This window comes from Pituophis catenifer, unplaced genomic scaffold (genome assembly GCF_029215685.1).
Source record: "Pituophis catenifer annectens isolate HBS135680 unplaced genomic scaffold, rPitCat1.0.hap2 SCAF_5, whole genome shotgun sequence".
In the NCBI taxonomy this organism is placed as follows: domain Eukaryota; kingdom Metazoa; phylum Chordata; class Lepidosauria; order Squamata; family Colubridae; genus Pituophis; species Pituophis catenifer.
Genome location: NW_027256885.1, coordinates 31,234,884 through 31,251,271, shown reverse-complemented (window position 1 = coordinate 31,251,271; position 16,388 = coordinate 31,234,884).

Genomic DNA, 16,388 nt, shown 5'->3' with positions numbered 1-16,388 from the left:
TGTCCGATGGAATTTGAATTTACTATAATTATTTTTGTCCAAAGAGATTTCATTAAAGGAGCCTTGGTGGAGCAGCAGACTAAAGCACTGTTATGTAGCACTTAAGTAGCACTTAGCTGTCAGTTGCCTGCAATTACTGTGAGTTCAAATCTCACCAGGCTCAAGGTTGACTCAGCCTTCTATCCTTCTGAGGTAGGTAAAATGAGGACCCAGATTGTGGGGGCAATAAACTGACTTTGTATAAAAAAGAACACCGCTTAGGGGGGGCCAAAAGCCCTACTAAGCAGGTATATACAAAAGTATGAAGGCTATTGCTTAACACATTGTAAGCCACCCTGAGTCTCTGGAGAAGGGTGGCATATAAATTGAACCAATAAAATAAATTGGTCTTTGCTACTAAAGAGAAAACCTCTTTGCCAGCTGGAAAATCTTTTAAATTGACCCCATGCTTTAACAGAATAATAAAACAATAGAGTTGGGGGGGGGGGACCTTCAAGGTTTTCTACCTATCAAAAAGGAAAGCCAATAGCATTCCTTTTGCATTTTCTAGTCCAACCTCCTGCTAAAGAAGGAAACCCAATAGCATTTTGTAGGCAACCACTACACAGGATGTGCACCAAAGAATTCCTTCTGTCCAATTGCTTCAGAAACAATCCATAGACCTTCTGTCAGGGTTCCAACGGATGCCCTAATTAAACCATGAGTTTTGAACTAAGCTGTCGCGCCGTTCCCTGCTCGCCACACCGGGGAAAACCTCAAGGCAACGAACTCACCAAGCAAAACCAGATGCACTCTGGAAGATGTGATTACGGCTGCAAGGGGGAGGGAAAATGACACATTCATGGTGAAGGAGGGTGCTAGCGGTTCGGTAGGCGGAGGGTCACCCTGCAGCTGGGCTAGGGGTCATTCGGATTATCTTACATTCAGGCATTCGGGTGGCGAAACTGTCTGCGCAAGTGCAAGGCTGTAACCCCGGAAGCGTAGCAGATTGACTAGCTAAGAGGCGCTGCTATTTAAATGGCGTTGGGTTGCGATAGATCCCAACACAGACTTTGTGTTATTGTCATTTGAACTCAGCGTTGTCTGCGGCAAGCCTGGCGAACGAATAAACCTGAATCCTGTTTGAAGCCAATCCTTTGTGGCCATGGAGCGGAGGAGGGGATGGCGGAGAGCACGACAGCTGAAGTGCCGGTCCCTGCGGAAGAGGGGGAGGATACCACCACCATCCTGGAGACGCTTGGCGTACAGAGCAGTAGCGAGCCGCCTGTGGTTCGACCGAAGGAAATGAAGCCTCTGCCAATAGTGAGCGCTGGCGAGGAGCAGGACCCGGTTTTGCCCAGCGGGACGAAGAGCGCGTCTGGGGACTGGTGGCAAAGTTCGGCTATCGCCGGCCTGGATACACATAGTACTCAACCCCCTTCCAAAACCCCAACCCCCTTCCAGGGCTGGAGGGAACGGAAATGGATAGACGACGACGGCGAGTGGAGCTACTCCACTGGCCTCGGAGCTTCCACTTTGGACATATTGAGGGAGAAGTTTGGAGAAGCCAGCTTCCGTGACGCGGCGTCATGGCAGCCCTGGATGGCAGGAGGGGACGCCGCTGAATCCTGGCACGGGGGGGAGTGGGCCTGAACCCCGTTTCAGACTAGCGAGTCCTAAGTTCCGGGTGGATAAAGGGGGTGGCAAGGGCAGGACCATGGAGCAGCAGCTTTCAGACCCCCAGACACCTTCTGAGGTTTCCCGTGAGACAGAGCAAGATATACACCGCAGGTCAGGGAGTTGGGAGACGGGTCATACAGCCCTATGGACTCAGGTAGGACAGCGCAGGTTAGAAGGGAGGGATGCGCAGGGCACCTGAGGCGCTGGTAACCCACCTGTCTGGCCACCTGGGGTATGGCCTCACCAGCAGCCGCAGCAAATATGGGGACCCCCCCATACAGGCCTCTTTTGATGGTAGCACGGATAGAGTGTCTATTTTCTTAAGCCAGATACTTAGCCATATGGATTTAAACGGCTGTATGTATCCCTCGCAGTGGGCTATGGTTATCACCATCACTGCTGTCTTGCATGGGGAGGCGGCTAATTGGGTTGCAGACCTCCATAGCGAGCATGCGAAAGAATTAGCTGATGTTGGCTTGTTTTTGGAAGCGTTGAGAGGTCGTTTTGAAGATGCAAGGGTCCAGGTAATGGAGGGGGAGCTGTTGGCGTTGAAACAGCGAGGGCGTCCGGCTAAAGAATATGTAAAGGAATTTCGCACTTTAGCTGGGTGACTCCACTCCTGGCCTGAACATTTGCTCATGCACCAGTTCCGGTCTGGTCTTGATAGAGAGGTGAGGCAGGCATGTGTGTATCGTGGCTTACCGCCAAGATTGTCAGAATGGTTCAAGGTGGCGGTGGAATTAGAAGTGGGGTTGAGGGAATTCCGACCACGTCTGCCTCAGCCACAACGTTATGCAGCGGCCAAACCGTCAATCCAGAGGGAGCCAGGAACAGGTGGTTCCACGTCTGTCCGACCTGTAGTGGCTGGGGCAGAAGGACTTTTCATTGTTTTTGATGCAACCAATTAGGACATCGTGCTGCCGAATGCCCCATGCCACCCGTACAAGCCACCCCGCCACGAGGTCCAATAGTCAGAAGCAAGGGTCGGGGATGAGTCCGTTCTACGTCTGAGCAGCCAAGGGTATCCACACCGACGCCATCTAGTGGTACCCGTTCCACGATACCGGGCGTCAAGAGCTCTTTGGGTGGAGAGGGGCCGCCGGTGCTCTCGGATAACAGCGAGGAAAGCATCCCAGAGGAACCCATGGTAAGCGATCCAATTCAACCATTTGTAATACCAATAACATTACGGAATGTGCATACCTCTGCGATGGTCCAGCAGGGAGCCCTGATAGATTCCGGGTGCACTCGTTGTCTGATGGGGAGGATGGTAGTAGAAAGCTTGAGTCTCCGCATGCTAAAATTGAAAGCCCCTATACGATTTGAACAAATGGATGGGTCTCTTTTGGGGGGGGGGCAGCTACATACGTCACTGAGTGTGTACACCTGGAGATTGGAGAACATCAGGAACGGATTCGCTTTGTGGTGGTAGACCGCATGGTCGAGCCGGTTATACTGGGGTTGGCTTGGTTAGATAAGTGGAGTCCCACGATATGGTGGGAAAATGGTTATCGGAAGCTGCGTCTTAGTGTGGGTCCGGAGCCAATCCCTGAGAGCTACCCTCAAACCCAGCAATGTGGGGAAAACATGGAAGATGATTTAGGGTATCCGAATGTGTAAATAGGGATTTAGCTGCAGTTTTTTATGAGGATGAGTGTGAAACATTACCCCTGCATAGGGCAACTGACTGCGCTATAGAGTTAATCCCTGGAGCCAAGCTACCCAAACCACGCATGTATGCTATGACCAAAAAGGAGTTAGATGAACTACGTCAGTACATAGATAAGAACTTGGCTAGGGGCTTCATCCAACCCAGTCGGGCGCCTATGGCTGCCCCGGTCTTATTCCGTGAGAAGAAAGATGGGGGCTTACGTTTATGTATTGATTTTAGAGGACTGAATGCCGTGTGTGTTGAGCATCTCTACTCTTTACCCTTGATGAAAGACCTTCTAACCACGTTATCAACAGGAAAGATATTCACTAAGCTCGATCTGCAGGAAGTGTATTACAGGGTATGCATACGCCCAGGAGACAAGTGGAAAACCACCTTCAATTGTCCCTTGGGTAGCTATAAATTTAGAGTAATGCCATTTGGGTTACAAGGGGCCTCAGCCGTCTTCATGCAGGTCATCAACAAGGTCTTGCATGAGCATTTGTATCGCGGTGTCCTCGTCTATCTAGATGATATTCTTATATATTCGAACGATTTGGAGGAACATGTACGATTAGTGAGACAGGTGTTGCTCAAACTATTAAAAGCCAAGCTCTTCGTGAAGCTGTCTAAGTGTGAGTTTCATTACACAAAGTTGGATTACCTCAGGTATCGTATTTATGGAGATGGAGTGGAAATGGACCCGAAGAAAGTAACGGCTGTTTTAGAGTGGCAGGCACCCAGAACCAGGAAACAGTTGCAAAGTTTCCTTGGCTTTGCAAATTTTTACCGGCAATTTATTCCATCCTTTGCTCAAGTAGCTCTGCCATTAACCGATCTGTTAAAAACCAAACATAAGAGCCTTGGTAGTACAGTGGTCTAAGGCACCCTGTTATTAAGCTGGTTATTAAGACCAGCTGCCTGCAATTACTGCAGGTTCAAATCTCGCCAAGGCTCAAGGTTGACTCAGCCTTCCATCCTTTCTAAGGTAGGTAAATTGAGGACCCAGTTGTGGGGGCAATAAGCTGACTTTGTATAAATATACAAAAGGATGAAGGCTATTGCTGAGCACATTGTAAGCCGCCCTGAGTCTCCGGAGAAGGGCGGCATATAAATAATTAAAAAAAAATGGTGGGCAAAGTAAGACCAGGACAGCCGTTACCGTGGACACCAGAGTGTCGACAGTCGTTCGAGAAATTGAAGGAGGTGTTCTCTCAAGAACCCATCCTGAAACACCCAGACCCCATGCTACCATTCATTGTACAAGCAGACGCTAGTGATGTGGCTGTCGGTGCTGTATTGTTACAAAGGATGAAAGATGGAACTTTGTGTCCCTGCGTGTATACGTCACGCAAGCTAACCCCGACAGAGCGGGTTTGGGCTGTCTGGGAGAAAGAGGCTTTCGCAGTCAGGTGGGCGTTACTTACCTGGCGACATTTATTAGGCCCTCCAGACCCCTAGGAAACTGTCGCCAAAGCAAATACGTTGGGTGCAATACTTTCAACGATTCAATTTCGACTTAAAATACGTCCCTGGTGGAAAGAACTTCCTGGCTGATGCGTTGTCGCGGATGCCTCACTTTAACAGTAAAAAAGAGGATGTGGTACAAGCCATATTACCAAAACCCCAACAAGCAGGGCGGATGCACAACAGTACAACAGTCCCTACCTGGAAGGACGAGTTACGGCGAGCAGTAGAAGGCGATCCGTGGGTAGCAGAGAACAAAACATTGATAACGATGTGTAAAGGCTTAGCCTGGATGGGAACAAAGTTATACATACCACCGAAATTACGAGCATCAGTGTTAACCAAATGTCATGATGCCAAAATAGCAGGTCATTTCGGATTCCTCAAGACCTTGAATCTCACCAGACGGCAATTTTGGTGGCCTCATATGCACAAAGATGTCGAGCGATATGTAAAAAGCTGTAAAATATGTGCAACAACAAAAACGAGGCCTGGCAAACCACTTGGCTTATTACAGTCGATGGCAAACCCTAGTAGACCATGGGACGAGATAGGGATGGACTTCATAGTAGACCTACCTGATAGCAAAGATCACACTGTTATATGGACAATAATTGACCTTTTCTCTAAGCAGGCTCATTTCATCCCTTGTAAGGGGTTGCCCTCCACCAGAAAACTAGCCCGCTTATTTGTACGCCACGTATATCGGTTGCATGGAGCCCTCTGTCACATTATTTTGGATAGGGGGGTACAATTTACAGCACGCTTCTGGCGCGAGTTTGTCACTATAATAGGGTCATCCCAAGGGTTGAGTTCAGCCTATCACCCAAGCATCAACGGAGCCGCAGAGAGGACCAATGCTATGGTGGAAAGATATCTCCATTGTTATATTTCCTATCAACAGTCCGACTGGTCAGATCTCATACCCTTTGCTGAGGTAGCATATAACAACGCGGTACACCGGAGCCTTGGTGTTACTCCGTTTCAAGTAGTCTATGGTCGAGAGTTCACTGCAATTCCAGAGCTCAAGACACAGGATCAAGAGCAGGTTTCTCCAAGGGAGTGGGGGGTCCGGATTGGACACCTTTAGCCAAAAGTTAAGGACACGTTACAAAAAGCGTCTAAAGAGTATAACCTATATGCTGATAGAAAACGAGCGGATCATAAGCCGTTCCGGGTGGGGGACCAGGTATATGTGTCTACTAAATACATCAAACTAAAGGTACCCAGTAGGAAATTAGGTCCCAAATATCTTGGCCCGTTCACCATCACGAAAGTTATAAATCCTGTGACGGTTGAATTAAAGTTACCGCCTTTACTGGGTAAAGTACACCCGATATTTCACAGTAGTCTGCTGAAGCCAGTGGATGAGATCCGGGATCCCCTAGAACATCCAGGACCACTGGGTGGGAACCAATACGAAATTATTGACATACTGGATTCCAAAGTATGTAGAGGGAAGCTAAAATACTTGGTTCAATGGAAGGGCTATCCATTGGAGGAGGCGTCTGATCTGTCCCCATACCCACACATACACACACAGCCAGTCGAGGGTTAAGGAAACACTTTGGAACGCACCCAGTTCTTATCTCCCACTTGGCAGCGATAGACACACCGTCTGCCAAGTGACTTTATTTTCAAAGTAAAACAGAAAGATAAATACTCAAAAGTCCAAATGTCCGACACTTTAAATCTTTCTCTCAGCAGCTCCGGACGAGGCTTTAGTGACTATCCAAGGTTTGCTTTGTTCGTCACAAGGATCCTTTGACCACTACCCTCTATTATATAGTCTCTGGGGTGTGGTCCAGTGACTCAGTTCTAATCCCTAGCACGCCTCCTAAGCTGCTGCAAACGTTTATCACGCCTTCGGAGGCGTGCGTCCAGGAATGATGTTTCCTCATCACTCTGATTTGAATCAGCTGTCTCTTCTCCCTCGGCCGGCACTTGAGACAATGCCAGAGGGGAGGGGCCTGGAGAGGGAGGCCTGGCTGACTCCTCTTCCTCATGCTCGGAGCTTTCTTCCTCCGATGGGACAGGCTCAGAGGGCGGGGCCACAACACTATCCCCCACCGCAGGGCCCTTCCCCCGGGTCTGACGGTCGGGATGGGGTCAGGACGGGAACTGTTCGTGGAAAGCCCGCACCAGGTCAGGGGCCTGAACGGCAGACGCGTCCACCCAGGTGAAATCCTCGGGCCCGTACCCCTTCCAGGCGATGAGGTATTGGAAGCGCCCCTTCAGCCAACGGGAGTCCCGGATACTGTCCACCTCGTATGTCGAGGCGTCATCCTCGTCGGCTGCGGCTGGGGGGCAGGCGTCTGCGGGCGGCGGAGATGGCTCGCGGGGGCCTCAGGGACCAGGAGGGACCGATGAAAAACAGGGTGGAGCCGCATGGAGCGGGGTAGAGTCAATCGGTAGGCCACCGGATTGATGACCACCTCGATAGGGAAGGGACCGATAAAGCGGTGGGCCAGTTTCCTCACCGGCCGGTCCGTGGGGAGGTGTTTCGTGGACAACCACACCTGATCTCCTACTTCCAGCGGTGGCGTCGCCCGGTGGGCGCGATCGGCGAACCGTTTATAATCCTCTTTCGCCCGGATCAGCTGCCGCCGCACCAGTTGCTGCACCGCCTGCAGCTCTGAGAGGAAGTCCCGGGTCTCGGGAACAGGGGAGTCCATGATGGTCAACGGGAAAAGCCGTGGATGGTATCCGACGTTGGCATGGAACGGGGTCATCTGGGTGGAGGTGTGTTGGGAGTTATTAAAAGCGAAATCCGCCAGGGGAAGGTACTCGGCCCAGTTGTCCTGCTGCTGGTTGACAAAACAGCGGAGGTACTGCTCCAGTATGCCGATGACCTTCTCCGTGCCCCCGTCAGTCTCCGGATGGTGCGATGACGACAGGCACACCTGCACCTCCAGCGCGGCCATCAGGCTTTTCCAGAAGCGGGCCGTGAACTGGGCCCCGCGGTCCGAAACCACCCGGTCCGGCAGGCCGTGGAGGTGGAAGATATGTTGCAGGAACAAGCGAGCCATGGTGCGGGCCGAGGGCAGGCCGCGGCACGGGATGAAATGTGCCATCTTCGTGAGCGCATCCACCACCACGAGGACGGTCGTGTACGTAGCGGACAGGGGCAGGTCTGTCAGGAAGTCCATGGAGATGGCTCCCCACGGTCTCTCCGGTGTCGGCAGCGGCTGGAGGAGTCCAGGAGGGGGGCCGGACGCGGCTTTGGCCTGTCGGCACGTCACACAGGACGTCACGTAGGCGTGCACGTCGTGCCGTACCCGAGGCCACCAAAAAGTCCGCGTCACCAAGTTCAAAGTCTTAAAGAAGCCGAAGTGCCCCGCCGCGGGGTTGTCATGGCACTGGTTCATGACGAGGGCTCGGAGCGGACTCGTGGGCACGTACAGCCGACCCCGGTGTCTGAGCAAGCCCTCCTCCACGGTCCATGGGGACGCGGGGCCGACGTCCGCTCTCCGTTGCTGCGACCAGTCATCCTGTCGCTGCGCTTCCAGCACCTGAGCCCGCAGGTCCACCGGTTCCTGGACCGCGGCCAAGGAGTCCGCTGGCAGCACCGTCCGGGGGGGAAGGGAGTCCTTGGGGCAAAAGTATTCCGGCTTACGGGATAGCGCGTCCGCCCTCTGGTTGAGGTTGCTCGGAATGTAGGTGACGTGGAAGTTGAACCGGGCGAAAAACAACGACCACCGGATCTGCCGCTGGTTCAACTTCCTGGCCGTGGTGAGGTGCTCCAGGTTCCGATAGTCCGTCCGCACCTGGTGTCGGGCCCCCTCGAGGTGATGTCGCCAAGCCTCGAACGCGGCCTTGATGGCCAGCAACTCCTTTTCCCAGATGGTGTAGTTGCGCTCGGAAGGGTTGAGTTTCCGGGAGTAGTATGCGCAGGGAAAAAGAGTGCCGCCATCCACCGGAGCCTGTAGCAGCACCGCCCCAATCGCCACGTTGGACGCGTCCGTCTCCACCACGAACGGACGGTGTGGATTGGGGTGCCTCAGGACTGGCTCCGTGAGGAAGGCCTGCTTGAGGACCTCGAAGGCCTGCTGCTGCGGGGGCCCCCACTGGAACGGGACCTTCTTCCGAAGGAGCTGGGTCAACGGCAAGGTCAGGGTGGCGAAGCCCGGGATGAAGGTCCGATAGTAGTTGGCGAATCCCAACAGACGCTGGACGTCCTTCACCCGACGCGGGGGTTCCCAACTGCGCAAGGCCTCCACCTTGCGCGGGTCCATCGCGATGCCCTCGGGGGTGATGATGTGCCCGAGGAACTCTATGGAAGTCTGGAAGAAGTAGCATTTCTCCAACTTCGCATAGAGCTGGTGCTCCCGCAGGCGCTGCAGGACCTGGCGGACATGCTGGAGGTGACTTTCCGGGGTCCGGGAATAGATCAAAATGTCATCCAAGTAGATCACCACGAACCGATCCAGCATGTCCCGGAACACATCGTTCATCAAGTGCTGGAAGACCGCGGGGGCGTTGGTCAATCCGAACGGCATGACGGTATACTCGAAGTGTCCGTACCGAGTGCCGAACGCCGTCTTCCACTCGTCCCCCTCTCTCATGCGCACCAGGTTGTAGGCCCCTCGGAGATCGAGCTTAGTGAAGATCGAGGCCTCCCGCAACCTCTCCATGAGCTCCGGGATCAGCGGCAGGGGGTAGCGATTTCGCACTGTGATGGCGTTCAAGCGCCGGTAGTCGCAACACAGGCGCAAGTCCCCCGTCTTCTTTTTAACGAAGAGGACCGGGGCCGAGAGCGGGGAGGTCGAAGGCCGGATGAACCCACGGGCCAGGTTCTTTTCCAGAAAGTCCTGTAAGGCGGCCAGCTCAGGCTCCGACATGGAGTACAGGCGTCCCGAGGGCAGGGGCGCGTTGGGCATTAGGTCCACCGCACAGTCGTAGGGTCGGTGCGGGGGCAAGCGGTCCGCCTCCTTCTCGCTGAACACGTCGGCGAAGGGCGTCAGCTCCGGAGGCAAGGAGACGTTTGGGGCAGAGACGTCCTGGCCGGCGCAGGTGTGGCGAAGGTGGTCGACACACTGCAGGCTCGGGAACGAGATGGCATTTCTCGACCATGCCACCTGAGGGTCGTGCGCCCGAAGCCAGGCCATCCCCAGGACCAAGGGAAAGTGCAGATCCGCCGTTACGTAAAACTGGATCGCCTCCTCGTGGTTTCCAATGGCGAGGCGCAAGGGCTGGGTAGCGGTTTTGATGGGCCCCGCCACGAGATCCCGCCCATCTATAGTTTCAACCCTCAACGGAGGGTCCACTGGAACCAAGGGGACTTTGTAATGGGCCACAAAGGCCTGGTCCATAAAGTTCGTGGTGGCCCCCGAGTCCACCAGCGCGTGCGCTTGGAGCCCCTCCGACCGGTTAGCCAACAACACCCGGGTGTTCAAAATCAGGTGCCGAGGGGGCTCACAGTCCACAGCCGCCGACTCCGGCGGGGCATGGTCACGTGCCTGACCCAGAGTTTCCCCTAGGCCAGGCCTGGCCCGTTTCCCGGCTGGTCACGCCGAGACTCCGGAACACGCTTGAGCGGTCCACTCCGCTTCCGGGGACACGAGGCGGCAAAATGTCCCGCCTCGCCGCAATAGAGGCACAACCCCCCTTGACGTCTCCGCATCCGCTCCTGGGCCATCAGTTGAGGTCTGGCTGCTCCGAGTTCCATGGGCTCCTCAGCCGTCATCACGCCTTCGGAGGCGTGCGTCCAGGAATGATGTTTCCTCATCACTCTGATTTGAATCAGCTGTCTCTTCCCCCTCGGCCGGCACTTGAGACAATGCCAGAGGGGAGGGGCCTGGAGAGGGAGGCCTGGCTGACTCCTCTTCCTCATGCTCGGAGCTTTCTTCCTCCGATGGGACAGGCTCAGTGGGCGGGGCCACAACAGCGTCCTGGGTTCCTGTTGAAGCTCTTAATGCGGACAGGTTACGGAAAAGATACCACAGAAAATATCCTCATAAACCCGGAGGCGACGTATAACAAGCGTTGATGGCTGATACTAACACTTTCCTTTATTTCTTGCAGGTGGACTCCTGGTAGAGGGAGCCGCCTGTCGAGCTGTTCCCTGCTCGCCACACCGGGGAAAACCTCAAGGCAATGAATTCACCAAGCAAAACCAGACGCACTCTGGAAGATGTGATTACGGCTGCAAGGGGGAGGGAAAACGACACATTCACGGTGAAGGAGGGTGCTAGTGGTTCAGTAGGCGGATGGTCACCCCGCGGCCGGGCTAGGGGCCGTTCGGATCATCTTACATTCAGGCATTTGGGTGGCAAAACTGTCTGCGCAAGTGCGAGGCTGTAACCCCGCAAGCGTAGCAGATTGGCTAGCTAAGAGGTGCTGCTATTTAAACGGCATTGGGTTGCGATAGATCCCAACGCCGACTTTGTGTTATCGTCATTTGAACTCAGTGTTGTCTGCGGCAAGCCTGGCGAATGAATACACCTGAATCCTGTTTGAAGCCAATCCTTTGCAGCGTGGTTTGTGAAGTGCCCAGGTTTTGCTGAGCGGTCTGAGACAAGCTTCAAAAGAAATTCAGTTATTTATTAGGAGCTTCATGTCAGCATGTTCCCAGGTAAAGCCAGCTCTGACCCTACATAATTTACGTTCCAATTATGACCCTGTTTCCCCCCTCCCCAGGGTGTGTCATCAATCACATTCACCGACGGAGCAATTTTGTGGGTTGTAGAGGTCACTCCACTCCAGCTGCTACAGGTAACCCTGGGATACAGCCTTAGGAGAGATAAGCATAGAATGTGCATCTGTCTTTGGCTGCTGTGCCATTTTGCAGGTTTCCCATCCCCCTGGCCTATGGCAACTCAAGAGCAGGCCAGGGATGATTTGCGAGTTGACACCTTCCCAGTGGTGTGATTCAGCCAGTTCGCACCACTTTGGGAGAACCAGTTGTTAACTTTCTGAGCAGTTTGGTGAAATGGTTGTTGGAAGAAATAATTAGGGCAGAGAACCAGTTGTAAAATTATTTGAATCCCACCACTGTCCCTTCCCTATTTAAACAAAAGCCTTATTTGTATTTAATCCCATTTCTTTTTACACATTCTAGTGTGCATTGAATTAAGACACAGACAAATTTATAGTTCACATTAAACCTATATAAGTAGTCAGGGCTCACCATCACATACTGAAAAATGTCAATAAAGTAATTTGTACTATTATTTATTTATTTTAAATATATGTATGTTAAGGTACCCATGTGTAATTGACTTCCAGAAGGAAAAACAGTTCTGCCCTATCCAAATATAAGGGACAGGGTAAATATTGCAACATAGCAAGTCAAATATAACTGCACATTGTTTTCTAACTTAATTGTGCAGGCGGAAAACTTCTCCAAAATCTACATATAAAGGATATGAAGCAAATGGAAAGAGTTGTCAAAATTTCCTTTTCATGAGCTGATGTTTATTGTTCAGTTCAGGTCTCATCACGATGATAAAACACTTGGGGGGAAAGATGCACATCAATAATCCAGCACTGGAGGAGATCATGGAGAAGATCTCCACAGCCAGCATATATTTTCCCCTTGTGCTTAGATAGGTTGGAATAAAGCACAGCCAAACACTGCAGAAGACCAACATGCTAAAAGTGATGAATTTGGCTTCATTGAAGCTGTCAGGTAACTTCCTAGCTAGAAAGGCAGCAGAGAAGCTAAGCAGAGCAAGAAAACCCATAAAGCCCAAAAAGACAGTAGAACATGATGGATTCCTCATTGTATTCCATGATGACTTCTTCAGACATTGACTTCATATCAAAATCTGGATATGGTGGGAACGTTATCAGCCATACAGCACAAAAAGATATTTGAACAAGGGAGCAGGATAGAAGAATGAAACACTACATTACACTAAAATATATTTCTATCTATTCTCTCCGTTCCATTCCAATTACAGGTAGTCCTCAAGATACGATCCTAATGAAACCTGCCCATTACAGTCACATGTTGCAGCAGTCGTTAGGTGAAACATGTCACCTAATGACCCCCCCCCCATTCCTGCTCTCCCCAATAAAATGTAAACAAACTTGTACGTTAAGTGGAACCGGGTGTGTGTGTGTGTGTGCCTAGGCAGTGGGGAGGCTGTTGGATGTCTATTACAGGCCCAGACCTGCCTGCCCCAGCCTTCCCATGGCTTCCCTCACCCCCAAGATGTCCCATACTCCCCACGTCTTGGGTCTCAATAGGCCTTTTCCCAATCCCATTGTGTCCTCCCAGGCCTTATTAGGCCTGATTCCTATACTCCACCAGGCCAAACATATCTTCCTATTTTGAACAGCTCTGAGGCCTTCCAGAGTTCTGGAATGACTTTTTCTTTGCAGAGCTGCATGGCATGGTTCTGAAACTAGCCATCCAAGATCAATGCCACACAGCCTCTGAACAAACTCTGCAAAGTTTGTTACAGAAGTTTCTGTAATACAGTGGAAAACTCTCTAAGGCAGCTGAATGAAGCAGCTTGTCTGGCAGCCACCATTTTGTCTCCTGCCTGTTTGTGGGTGGGGACAAAATGGCGGCCTTATTCAGGTCACTGCTGCACAGCCCAGCGATAAACTACTTTGTTCTCCTGCCATCACACGGTTTCCACAGTCTGGTGGCCGCCATTTTGTGACACCCATAAATGGCCAGGACAATATTACAGCCACATTAGGATTGCCAGTGCACAGCCTGCAGACAAACTGCTTCCTTTTCCTGTCTTACCAAGGTTTGGTAAGACATACATTCCTCTATATTTATAGATGTTTAGAAGTGATTCATTATAAAGGGACATGTGTCTCAGGGGTGAAATCTAAATTTTTTCCCTGCTGGTTCTGTGGGCATTGCTTGGTGGGCATGGCAGGGGAAGGAGATTGCTAAATCTCCATTCCCACCCCACTCCAGGGGAAGGATACTGCTAAATCTCCATTCCCATCCCACTCTGGGGCCAGCCAGAGGTGGTATTTGCTGGTTCTCCGAACTACTCAAAATTTCCACTACCGGTTCTCCAGAACCTGTTAGAACCTGCTGGATTTCACTCCTGATGTGTTCCCTTTTTCACTTTGCATGCAAACTAAGGTAAAATATAACCATGTAAAATACACCTAGGCATCCTCTTTAAGATGTTTCTTTCTGGAGGTTTTTGTCAGTAGAGGAAAACATTTCAATCATCCTGTGATTTAACTGCAATGTCCAGAGCATGACAATAAATTGATCATGTACTTATACAAGCTTTCAGAAACTTACACTAGCGTTCAAAAGCTTTTGGCAGTGCTCAGAAGCTTCTGCGGCACTATGCAGACCTCTCTAAAGCAGCAAAATGAAGCAATTTCTCTGGATGGGACAAAATGTAAGCTGCATTTGGATTGCTGGGAAGAAATGGCCTGGCTTTCTTCCACAACCATATGAGGTCCATAAGAGGTGATATTCAGCAGGTTCTGACCAGTGTTGGGTCTTTTCGCGCACGCGCTTTGCGCATGATCACCACGTGCATGCTCGCTTCGCTAGCACGCACACCGAACTTGCACTCCATGCAAGGGCATTAGGTTTCTGCCCAGCTGAGGTGCGGCAATCCACTCTGCTGCGCCTATCAGCTGGGCTAAAAAACAAGAAATAAAGATAGGAATAAAGCGGGGGGGGTGGGCCGAGCTCCCAGTCAAAGAGAACTGGTTTGGTGACATCACATTGTCATCACTACTGGCTCGGCCGAACCGGGCCAAACCGGGAGCAACCCACCACTTCTGGAGAACCGGTAGCAGAATTTTGTTTTTTTTTGGAACAAGTTTTATTGAATTTTTTTTCTTTTCATCATACATACTTTATGAACAGAGTGCTGACCAGGTCACATTTTATACATCTTGTATATAATCAAAATCATCCTTATAACAGGGGTGAAATGCTCCCGGTTTGTACAGGATCGCCCAATCCAGTAGCGATGGAGGCGGGTGGTTCGGAGAACCAGTAGCAAAAATCCCTGCCCCCCTCCCCATGCCCAGCTGAGCCGCGTGATCATCAGAGGCTATTTTTTAATTAGTTTTAAAAGCATTTTTTCTACAACCTCTTCGGTTGAAAAAATGCTTTTAAAAATAAAAAAACAAAAAGCCTCTGATGATCACACGGCTCAGCTGTGATTGTCAAAGGCTTTTAAAAACACTTTTTCTACAACCTCTTCAGAGGTTGCCTGATCGGCAGAGACTTTTTTTCTTTTAGAAACATTTTTCTACAACCTCTTCAGCCGAAGAGGTTGTAAAAAAATGCTTTTAAAAGCCTCTGACAATCCCAGCTGAGTTGCCTGATCGGCAGAGACTTTTAAAAGAAAAAGAGCCTCTGCTGATCAGGCAACTCAGCTGGGATCGTCAGAGCCTTTTGAAAGCATTTTTTTTACAACCTCTTCGCTGAAGAGGTTGTAGAAAAAATGATTTTAAAAGTTTTTTTAAAAAATGGCCACGCCCATAGAACCGGTAGTAACAAATTTTAGATTTCACCACTGCCTTATAATATATCTTTATCTTCCCATTTTTTCAATTTATCTCTTTTATACATCCTTTATCACAAGTTTATCATTTTTCTCCATCTCTTCTTATTTCAACTTCTGCCATATTATTTTCTTTCCATCATTTTTTACCCTGTTCAATTTTATTTTTTAAATAACATCACTTTATGCTTTATGCTTCTTCTTTGTTACAATCAATCTAGTTCAGGGCTGGGTTCTACTTAACTTTACTACCACAACGGGGCCGCGCGCACATGCACAGAAGCTTCCTGATGATGTCGGATTCGGTGAGCAGAGCCTCCCACCGGTTTTACTACTGGTTCTTGCGAACCAGTCCAAACCAGGTGCAACCCACTACTGCTCCACTACACCACTACATTCTTCCTTTATTTCTGGGAATATCTCCCTAATTCCCTTCCCTATCATGAACAATAAAATATTGAGTAGTTCAGAGAACCAGTAAATACCACCTCTGACTGGCCCCACCCCCATCTATTCTCTGCCTCCCGAGTCCCAGCTGATGGGGAGGAAATGGGGATTTTGCAGTATCCTTCCCCTGCCACACCCACCAAACCATGCTATGCCCAGCAAGCCACACCCACAGAACCGGTAGTAAAAATTTTTGAATCCCACCACTGGTCCATAGAGCTTCTGAAAGTACGTGTGGGGCATGATGGGCATATGGGGAGCAGACCCAAGTATTGCAGGAGTAGGATGGGGGGAGACAGGCAGAAGAGCATGGTAGCGAACCTGAGGTTGGGTTGCAAGGCTCTCTTCAGTCATCATAATTTTGAAAAGGGGTCATATATAGCTTTTGTGTGTGTGGGGGGGGGGGGTTCTGTCGCAATTTCAAACATTCATTAAATGTCCTCTTGTAGCTCAAAGATTACCTGTATTTTCATGTATTCTTCCAGAAATAGGGATGCTTATTGCAATACTTTGTTGTCATATAAGGTTGGCATGGGATGCAGTCAAATGCTAATTTGTGAAGACTGCTTTGGGAAACAGACAAATGACAATGTGGTAAGCACATCAGCTTTGGTAAGGGCTCAAAGCATAGTGTTAATTTGAAAATTAAAGAATATAGGAGTCAGAATATGGAACTGAAGAAGCTTATTGGATAAGAAGGATTTTTTTTA